Below are 9841 nucleotides of genomic sequence, written 5' to 3'. Positions count from 1 at the left end.
CTTAGTTTTTAAAATCTGTATTTGCTCAATAACAGATATAAATATTCAACACTTTGATTAAATTTATTCAATAAATACTTATGGTCTTCCCAGTGGTCATGTATAGTTGTGAGAGCTGGACTGTAAAGAAGGAAGAATGCCAAAGAATTGATACCTTTGAACTGTGGTGCTGGAGAAGACTCCTGAAAGTCCCTTGGAAAGCAAGGAGATCAAACCAGTGAATCTTAAGGGAGATCAACCCTGAATTTTCACTTAAAGGACTGATACTGAAGCTAAAGCTCAAGCTCCAATATTTTGGTCATCGGATGCAAACAGACTACTCATTGGAAAAGTCCCTGATGCTGGGAAAGATTGAGGGCAGCAGGAGAAGAGGACATCAGAGGATGAGATGGCTGGACAGCATCACCGATGCAATGGACATGTGCAACTTGGGAAAACTCTGGGAGATAGTGAGGGACAGGGAAGCTTGGGGTGCTACAGTCCATGGGGGTCATAAAGAGTTGGATATGACTGGGTGACTGAACAATCAGATCAGATCAGATCAGTCGCTCAGTCGTGTCCAACTCTGTGACCCCATGAACCGCAGCACACCAGGCTTCCCTGTCCATCAACAACTCCCGGAGTTCACTCAGACTCACATCCATCGAGTTGGTAATGCCATCCAGCCATCTCATCCTCTGTCGTCCCCTTCTCCTCTTGCCTCCAATCCCTCCCAGCATCAGAGTCTTTTCCAATGAGTCAACTCTTCACATGAGGTGGCCAAAGTACTGGAGTTTCAGCTTTAGCATCATTCCCTGCAAAGGAATCCCAGGGCTGATCTCCTTCAGAATGGACTGGTTGGATCTCCTTGCAGTCCAAGGGACTCTCAGAGTCTTCTCCAACACCACAGTTCAAAAGCATCAATTCTTCGGCACTCAGCCTTCTTCAGAGTCTAACTCTCACATCCATACATGACCACAGGAAAAACCATAGCCTTGACTAGACAAACCTTTGTTGGCAAAGTAATGTCTCTGCTTTTGAATATGCTATCTAGGTTGGTCATAACTTTCCTTCCAAGGAGTAAGCATCTTTTAATTTCATGGCTGCAGTCACCATCTGCAGTGATTTTGGAGCCCAGAAAAATAAAGTCTGACACTGTTTCCACTGTTTCCCCATCTATTTCCCATGAAGTGATGGGACCGAATGCCATGATCTTCTTTTTCTGAATGTTGAGCTTTAAGCCAACTTTTTCACTCTTGACTTTCACCTTCATCAAGAGGCTTTTTAGTTCCTCTTCACCTTCTGCCATAAGGGTGGTGTCATCTGCATATTTGAGGTTATTGATATTTCTCCCTGCAATCTTGATTCCAGCTTGTGTTTCTTCCAGTCCGGTGTTTCTCATGAAGTACTCTGCATATAAGTTAAATAAACAGGGTGACAATATACCGCCTTGACGTACTCCTTTTCCTATTTGGAAGCAGTCTGTTGTTCCATGTCCAGTTCTAACTATTGCTTCCTGACCTGCATACAAATTTCTCAAGAGGCAGATCAGGTGGTCTGGTATTCCCATCTCTTGAAGAATTTTCCACAGTTTATTGTGATCCACACAGTCAAAGGCTTTGGCATAGTCAATAAAGCAGAAATAGATGTTTTTCTGGAACTCTCTTGCTTTTTCCATGATCCAGCGAATGTTGGCAATTTGATCTCTGGTTCCTCTGCCTTTTCTAAAACCAGCTTGAACATCAGGACGTTCACGGTTCACATATTGCTGAAGCCTGGCTTGGAGAATTTTAAGCATTACTTTACTAGCGTGTGAGATGAGTGCAATTGTGCAGTAGTTTGAGCATTCTTTGGCATTGCCTTTCTTTAGGATTGGAATGAAAACTGACCTTTTCCAGTCCTGTGGCCACTGCTGAGTTTTCCAAATTTGCTGGCATATTGAGTGCAGCACTTTCACAGCATCATCTTTCAGGATTTGGAATAGCTCAACTGGAATTCTATCACCTCCACTAGCTTTGTTTGTAGTGATGCTTTCTAAGGCCCACTTGACTTCACATTCCAGGATGTCTGGCTCTAGGTAAGTGATCACACCATCGTGATTATCTGGGTCGTGAACAATGACAACAACAAATATTTATTTAGCAGCTAACAGGTGTTAGGCACTAGTCATTTGGGATCTAGAGTGAGATGTTTTAATAGCATAATGAAAGGTGGCTTATCTAATAAAGTTACCTCAAGCAGGCCTCAGAAGAAAGTAAATGAATAAGCCAGTCTTGGGGATGAACTCGGCAGGCATAGAAGATACCTAAAGCAAAGGCACCCCTGTGTGGACTGTGCCTGCCAGGAACAGTGAAGACGTCAAGGAAGTGGACATTAAGTGAGGTGTTCAGTGGTGAATTTGAAGGAGCCAACAAGAATATGCATGGCCTGACCTAACTTACTGTGTGTGTGTGTGTGTGTTTAGATCTGTTTAATCAGAAAGGGGTTAGGAAAAGTAGCAAGGTATATATCTGTGTGTGTTCTTATTCTTGCCTACTAACTGTGCTAAGGAGAAGGCAGTGGCAACCCACTCCAGTAGTCTTGCCTGGGAAATCCCATGAACAGAGGAGCCTGGTAGGCTACAGTCCATGGGGTCACGAAGAGTCATACTCGACTGAGCAACTTCACTTTCACTTTTCACTTTCATGCACTGGAGAAGATAATGGCAACCCACTCCAGTATTATTGCCTGGAGAATCCCAGGGACGAGAGCCTGATGGGCTGTCTTCTATGGGGTCGCACAGAGTCGGACACGACTGACGTGACTTAGCAGCAGCAGCTTAGCAGCAGTAACAGTGCTAAATTCTTTATCTGATTCTTGGAGTTCCCTGATAGCTCAGTTGTTAAGGAATCCACCAGCAATGCAGGAGACCCCAGTTGCATTCCTGGGTTGGGAAGATCTGCTGGAGAAAGGATAGGCTACCTACCCCTGTATTCTTGGACTTCCCTTGTGGCTCATTTGGTAAAGAATCCGCCTGCAATGCGGGAAACCTGGGTTCAATCTGGGTTGGGAACATCCCCTGGAGAAGGGAAAGGCTACCCACTCCAGTATTCTGGCCTAGAGAATTTCATGGTCTGTATAGTCCATGGGGTGACAAAGAGTCTGACATGAATGAGCCACTTTCACTTTCACTTTTGACTTCATTAAAGAACTCTGTGTTAGAAACTTTATTTTTATTTTACATGTGAAGATATGGTCTTCAGATTCCTTTTTTTTTTTTTTTTTCCTGCTTCCTAAACACATCCTCTTACTACCTGCTAAAACATTCTTTCTAGGCTCCCAGGCAGGCCAATGAGAAGTGGTAAAGAATGCCTTCAAGGCAGCATGGTGTAGATAGGGTGTGGAAATTGGCCCCAGATTTATCTGGGTTTGAATCCCAGTGTCACTACTAGTTAGCTAAATTGACACTTACTCACAGAGCTATACAAGTATTTCAGATGATCATTGGTTTCATTGTCTATGAAATGAGTGTAATAATTTCATGTATGTACAGATGGGCTTCTCAGATGGTACAGAGGTAAAGAATATGCCTTTCAATATAGAAGAAGCAAGAGACTCAAGTTCAGTCCCTGGGCTGGGAAGATCCCCTGGAGAAGGAAATAACTGCCCACTCCAGTATTCTTGCTTGGAGAAATCCATGGACAGAGGAGCCTTGTGGGTTACACTCCATGGGACTGTAAAGAGGTGGACCCTACGGGCACACACACAATTAAAAAGGGAGCTAGCCTAGAATCACCAGATGTAGGTAATATCAGTTCCTTTCTTCTCCCTGCCTTTAATTAGAGATAATGGGGATCAGGTGATTTGATCAACCTGCTTTGGGGAAATTGATGAAGAAAAAGAGCATGTGTGGGACTGCCCTGTGAGGCAAAGCCCCCTTGCTGGAGGAGAGTTGAAGTGTGTGGTCTGATCCTTTGCAGGGTTTGTGGTTCAAGGACTGAAAAGAACTAATGTAAGGGGAGATTTGATTCAGAATTGGTGGAGTTGGAGGTGGGGTGGGTGGTCTGAAGGTTGAACTAGCAAATGTGAAATGGGAAGTGAAAGAAAGTGAGGGATTAGTCATGATTATCAGCTTTTTGTCAAGAAAACACTGTAAGGAGTCTATGGGACTCTGAAGTGAGGCAGATTGCAGCAGAGAAAGAGCCCTTCCCTTGAGTTGATGGCACACTTGAATATGACTCACATGTTCCAGGCAGAAGATTTGGGAGCCCCAACAAATTGGCATTTAAATAGGAAACCAAAATGCATTAAATGCTTATACAACAAGATGAAGTCATTTTCATTTTCTATTTACTTATATTGTAATACTGTGAGAATTTCTAAGGGTGTTATGCAATTCAAAATTTTTCATTTAAAGAAAAACAATAATATTCTAACAGACATATTCATGAAGAATAGTATTACCAGAATGAGAGGAAAGTAAAAATAAAACAAGATAGTATCTGAATAATATTTTGTAAATTTTATGCAAGCAAACTTTCTCTAAATGCCTTGGACTATTAACTTTTTCTCTTCTCATTTTCTTTGCCCTTATATGTATAACATGAACCAGTGAGGGGATTGAGTTTATTGTTGTTTAGTTGCTAAGTCGTGTCCAACTCTTTGCGACCCCATGGACTGTAGCCCATCAGGCCTCTCTGTTCATGGGATATCCCAGGCAAGAATACTGGGGTGGCTTGTCTTTTCCTTCTCCAGGGGATCTTCCCAACCCACATCTCCTGAATTGGCAGGTGGTTTCTTTACCTCTGAGTCACCAGGGAAGCCCTGAGAATGAGTTCAATGAGTAGTTCATTGGAATTGGAAGTCACAGGAAAAACATACCAAAAGAAAATAAAATTCATAGGTATGTACACCATTATCTCTAGATTATTTCACTTGTTAGTCAATACATTGTAATTATAAGTTATATAAATAGCTAAAGTAATTTAGATTCAAAGATGTTTTAGAGTCTTGTCTTAGTTTACTAGGACTGCCATCACAAAATACCACAGACCCGGTTGTTTAAAAGACCGAACACTATTCTCTCATGTTCTGGAGGCTGGGATTTAAGGTTGAGTTGGATTTTCTTGAGCAGTCCATCCTTGGCTTTGAGATGACTGCCTTCTCACTGGGTTCGCTCATGGCTTTCTCTCTGTGTAGATACAGAATTAAGACTGCAACAGAAAAGTGTAGGATGATAATATTAAGTTCAGAACACTCACATGGCTATTAAACAATAAAACTGGGATTTTCCTTCTCCCAGACTCCACAATGCAAGCTGTGCATGTGTAGTGTTTGACATCAGAGTGAGGCCTGAGACTAGAGATAGAGGTAGGAGCATACAGTGGGAAGGGAGCAGGGGTCACTTGAACAGTCTTATATAGTGGAGATATATAAATGCTGATACTGAAATTATTGCTTACTTTGCTTTGAGTCAAATTATCTGTAGGCCATTTAAAACTATGTTTATTTTTTGAATTAATATTTAACTTTTATTGAAGTATAGTTGATTTGCAATGTTGTGTTAATTTCAGGTATACAGCAAAGTGATTCAGTTTCATATATATATATATATATATATATATATATATATATATATATATATCTCCTCATACGTATCTGTGGGCTTCCCTGGGCTTTCCTTCTCAAGTAAAGAATCCGCCTGCCAATGCAGGAGATGAGAATTCAAGTCCTGAGTGGGGAAGGTGCCCTGGAGAAAGAAATGGTAACCACTGGTAACCACTAGTTTGGTCTATCTATGAGTCTGCTTCTTTTTTGTTACATTCACTAGTTTGTTGTGTTACAGATATTCCACACATAAGGGATATCATTCAGTATCTGTCTTTCTCTGATTTATTTCACTGAGCATAATGCCTTCCAAATCTATCCATGTTGCTACAAATGACATATTTTACTGCTTTGAACAGTGGGCTTCGTGTACTTTTTTGAAATAGTGGTTTTGGTATTCTTCAAATATATACTCAGGAGTTGAACTGCTAGATCATATGGTAGCTCTATTTTTATTTTGTTGAGGAACCTTTATACTGTTTTCTGTAGCATCTATTGCAATTTACATACCCACCAACAGTGTGGGAGGGTTCACTTTTCTCAGTATCCTCACCAACATTTGTTTTTGTATACCTCATTGTTTGTTTTTTTAATCTGCATTTCCCTGATGATTAATTATGCTGAGCATCTTTTCATGCATTGCTATTATATATTTTTTTACTACAATGTTTTATTTATACCTGGCAATTATGATACACAATACCAGAATTGTATCTTATCCAAGAACAATTTGTAACACATGTATGTAGGCACCAACAGTTTAACTTATCTCTTTCCCAAAATCCTCACATCACTGCTTTCTTGGTGGTTGCCCCTTAAGTATATTGTCATGTATCAATCATTTTTAAAATATACCATATTTCTTCTTATGATGGCCACCTTACTCTACTCCTTAAATCCCTATTTAGGGAGTATAAAGCTGACACAAAGCACATCACCATCCACCAATGGATTGTAACAAAGATAAGATACACAGCCACACCACTTTTCCCCCCCCTTTTTTCCTTAAAACTGTAGGCATTGCCAGACAGGCTTTAGCGAAACATAATATGACACAAAATTCTGAGGTATAGAAAAATACTCTTCCAAGCAGAATTTCTCCTCGTGTCTTTTATGACATATGTGAGGGTGCTTTTCTTTCAGGATCCTGGATAGCATTTCTGTCTTAGGACATTTATCTTGTCCACATGCTCCTAGTTTATCAAGGAAGGATTGAACAGCTCTGAAAGACACCGTTAGTGTCTTATTGCTTGGCTGCATTCATATACAGCACGGAGACGGTAGCGGTAAACCAGGGAGAAGACAGCAATTCTTCATATCAGTCCTTTAGGCAGGTAAAAACCACTCCACCTTAGATTGCAGGGCATGCCACTACACCCTAGATTGCAGTACAAATTCAAAAGCACAGGATCACAGCTCATAAGCAATGACATGTCCAGAGCATGTACATGCTGATTGCCCTAATTTCCTCTGAGGGGATCTATAGGTCCTTGCGCTTCTCCCCAACTTCAACATGATTTCCTGAAGTTCTAAAAGACTACATATCTCCTACATGGTTAATAACCATCCCTGATTCTTACTCCATCCTTGACACTCACCCCATTGTTCAAAGGCATTCTGAGATCTACTCCAAATAGATGCTGGTTTAGCCCAAAGACTGACAATTTTTAAAAGGTGAAACTGCCTGAGTAATATTCTTTTGTATATATGGGCCACAATTCTTTATCCACTCCTCTGTCAATGGACATTTAGGATGCTTCCATGACTTGGCTATTGTAAACAGTGCTGCAATGAACATTGGGGTGCATGTATCCTTTCAGATCATGTTTTTCTCCAGATTAAAAAGAAAAATGAAATAATGCTATTTGCAGCAACATGGATGGACCTAGAGAGTGTCATACTGAGTGAAGTAAGTCAGATAGAGAAGAAGAAATATTGTATGGCATTCCTTCAGCTCATTTCAGTTGCTCAGTTGTGTCCGACTGTTTATAACCACATGGACTGCAGCATGCCAGGCCTCCCTGTCCATCACCAACTCCTGGAGCTTACTCAAATGCATGTTCATTGAATTGATGATGCCATCCAACCATCTCATCCTCTGTCATCCCCTTCTCCTCCTGCCTTCAATCTTTCCCAGCATCAGAGTTTTTCAAATGAGTCAGTTCTTCGTAAAAGGTGGTCAAAGTATTGTAGTTTCAGCTTCAGCATCAGTCCTTCCAATGAATATTCAGGACTGATTTCCTTTAGGATTAACTGGTTGGATCTGGTAAACAATGAAGGGGCTCAACCATATAAATACGTGGATACATTGCTATTATTTTTAAACTGATATGTACAGGTATAAATCTTAACACCTATGCAATTTCTTTTATGTTTCACCCACTTAGATGTGGGTCTAGGCCGTTTACTTTAATAAGAGTTGTTACAGAGTGATGGGGGCTTACTTACCACTGACAGATGTCCTGGAAATAACACTGTGTAATGTCCACAGTTAAGCCTGAAAAGGCCATGAGCCACTCAGGTCAATCTCCTGCTGGAGCCCTCCACCACCCACAATGAGCTCTGCAGTTCTGCCTTCGAGGAGGAAGCCCAGGCCTCGTGGGGAGGCTTCCTGAAGCTCTGCCAGCAAGCCCAGCTTCAGCTGCAGACCTGGCAGTGATGTGATCTCCAGAGGAGTCCAGATCCTAGTGTTAGTATCAACCCCAACTGGTGAGACTCCTCTCCTGAGACCTCAACATCCTAGAGCAGAAATAGCCATCCCCACTGCACCCTGTCTGAATTCCTCACCTTGGGACCAAAGTGTGTGTCCGTGCCATGACATGGGCCTTAGTTTATAAAAATATTTTATATTTTAAGCAAAGAGAAAAGCACACTTGTGGAAAGTTCACAGGTTACCACAGAACGTATATTAAAATCTGTTTCCTTCCTTCCCTATTCTGTAGCCTTCTAGATGCTGTCACTGGAAGTAATGTTATTTTTTCCAGACTTATTAATGGAACTATCAGATAGTGCCGACACTCTGATGTGCATGTTTCTAAGAGCTTTACCTACATTTACTTGTTTGCTCTTGGTTCACCATGAGTTCTCAGGTGGTACCTGGAAGGGAAGTTTTCTGCTTTATTCTGATTTCCTTCCAAAACTGGGAGTCTGAACTGCTGTCCTTTACTCCTTTTTGAATTATATTCCTCCAGTATATTTGAAAATACAGTCCTAGGGATTTGCCTGGCAGTCTAGTGGTTAGGATTTCCCCTTCCATAGTAAGGGGAGTGGGTTGTGGGTTCAATCTCTAGCTGGGAACTAAGATCCCACATGCCTGGGAGCTAAAAATCCGAAAACATAAAAAACAACTAAGCAATATAGTAACAAATTCAATACATACTTTAAAAATCTTATTAAAAAAGAAATAGATTCCCTAATTCTTTTTTTTAAATTTTATTCCTCAGTTTCCTTATTTATACACACACACACACACACACACACACACATACACACACACACACGCATTTTCCATCAAGCTGGGAAGCACTAAAATTGTTCATTTAGAATAACAATATTACCTGTTATTTTCCATCCTTGGCTCATATCTCAGTTGGGTAATCCTTGGAAATACTTTGACACCATCTTCATTATTGTTTTACTTCATCAAGGACCCACTTAATCTGCAAGTTCAGATATTTGGAGGTGAGGTGAGTAAACATTGAAGGGCTTCCCTGGGGGCTCACACAATAAAGAATCTACCTTCAGTGCAAGAGACACAGGTTCAATCCCTGGGTTGGGAAGACCCCTGGAGAGGGGAATGGCTGCCCACTCCAGCATTCTTGCCTGGAGAATCCCATGGACAGAGAGACTGGCTGGGGCTACAGTCTACTGAGATGCAAAGAGCCCAACATGATTTAGTGACTAACACTTTTACCTTTTTTTTTTTTTTTTTTTTTTTTTTTTTACCCCCAGTAACAATAAGGCTTTGTACTATGCCTGGGCTTTCCAGATGACTCAATGGTAAAGAATCCGTCTGCCAGTGCAGAATACACAGGAGACATGAGTTCCATCCCTGGGTTGGGAGGATCACCTGGAAGGGAAATGGCAACACACTCCAGTATTCTTGCCTTGAAAATCCCATGGACAGAGCAACCTGGCGGGCTACAGTCCATGGGGTTTCAAAGAAACAGATGCTATTGAACACAGAGGTACACACACACAATATGGTATTCCATACCTTGTAAGGGCACCTAATTTATTTTAAATGGGGCAACTTTTGGAGAAGGAAATGGCAACC

At 41.3% G+C, this 9841-nt stretch overlaps 1 long non-coding RNA gene across 1 annotated transcript; it reads right to left on the bottom strand.

Annotated features, from left to right (window-relative positions):
• Window positions 1–4956: 4956 nt before the first annotated feature.
• On the bottom strand, window positions 4957–8539 carry LOC123333579. The gene is made up of 2 exons (XR_006550957.2): window positions 8014–8539; window positions 4957–5171 (listed from the first exon to the last, which is right to left on the bottom strand). It is a non-coding gene; the product is annotated as an uncharacterized LOC123333579 (long non-coding RNA).
• Window positions 8540–9841: the final 1302 nt, after the last annotated feature.

This window comes from Bubalus bubalis, chromosome 5, assembly GCF_019923935.1.
Source record: "Bubalus bubalis isolate 160015118507 breed Murrah chromosome 5, NDDB_SH_1, whole genome shotgun sequence".
Lineage (NCBI taxonomy): Eukaryota > Metazoa > Chordata > Mammalia > Artiodactyla > Bovidae > Bubalus > Bubalus bubalis.
This window is presented reverse-complemented; position numbering and strand designations above follow the sequence as displayed.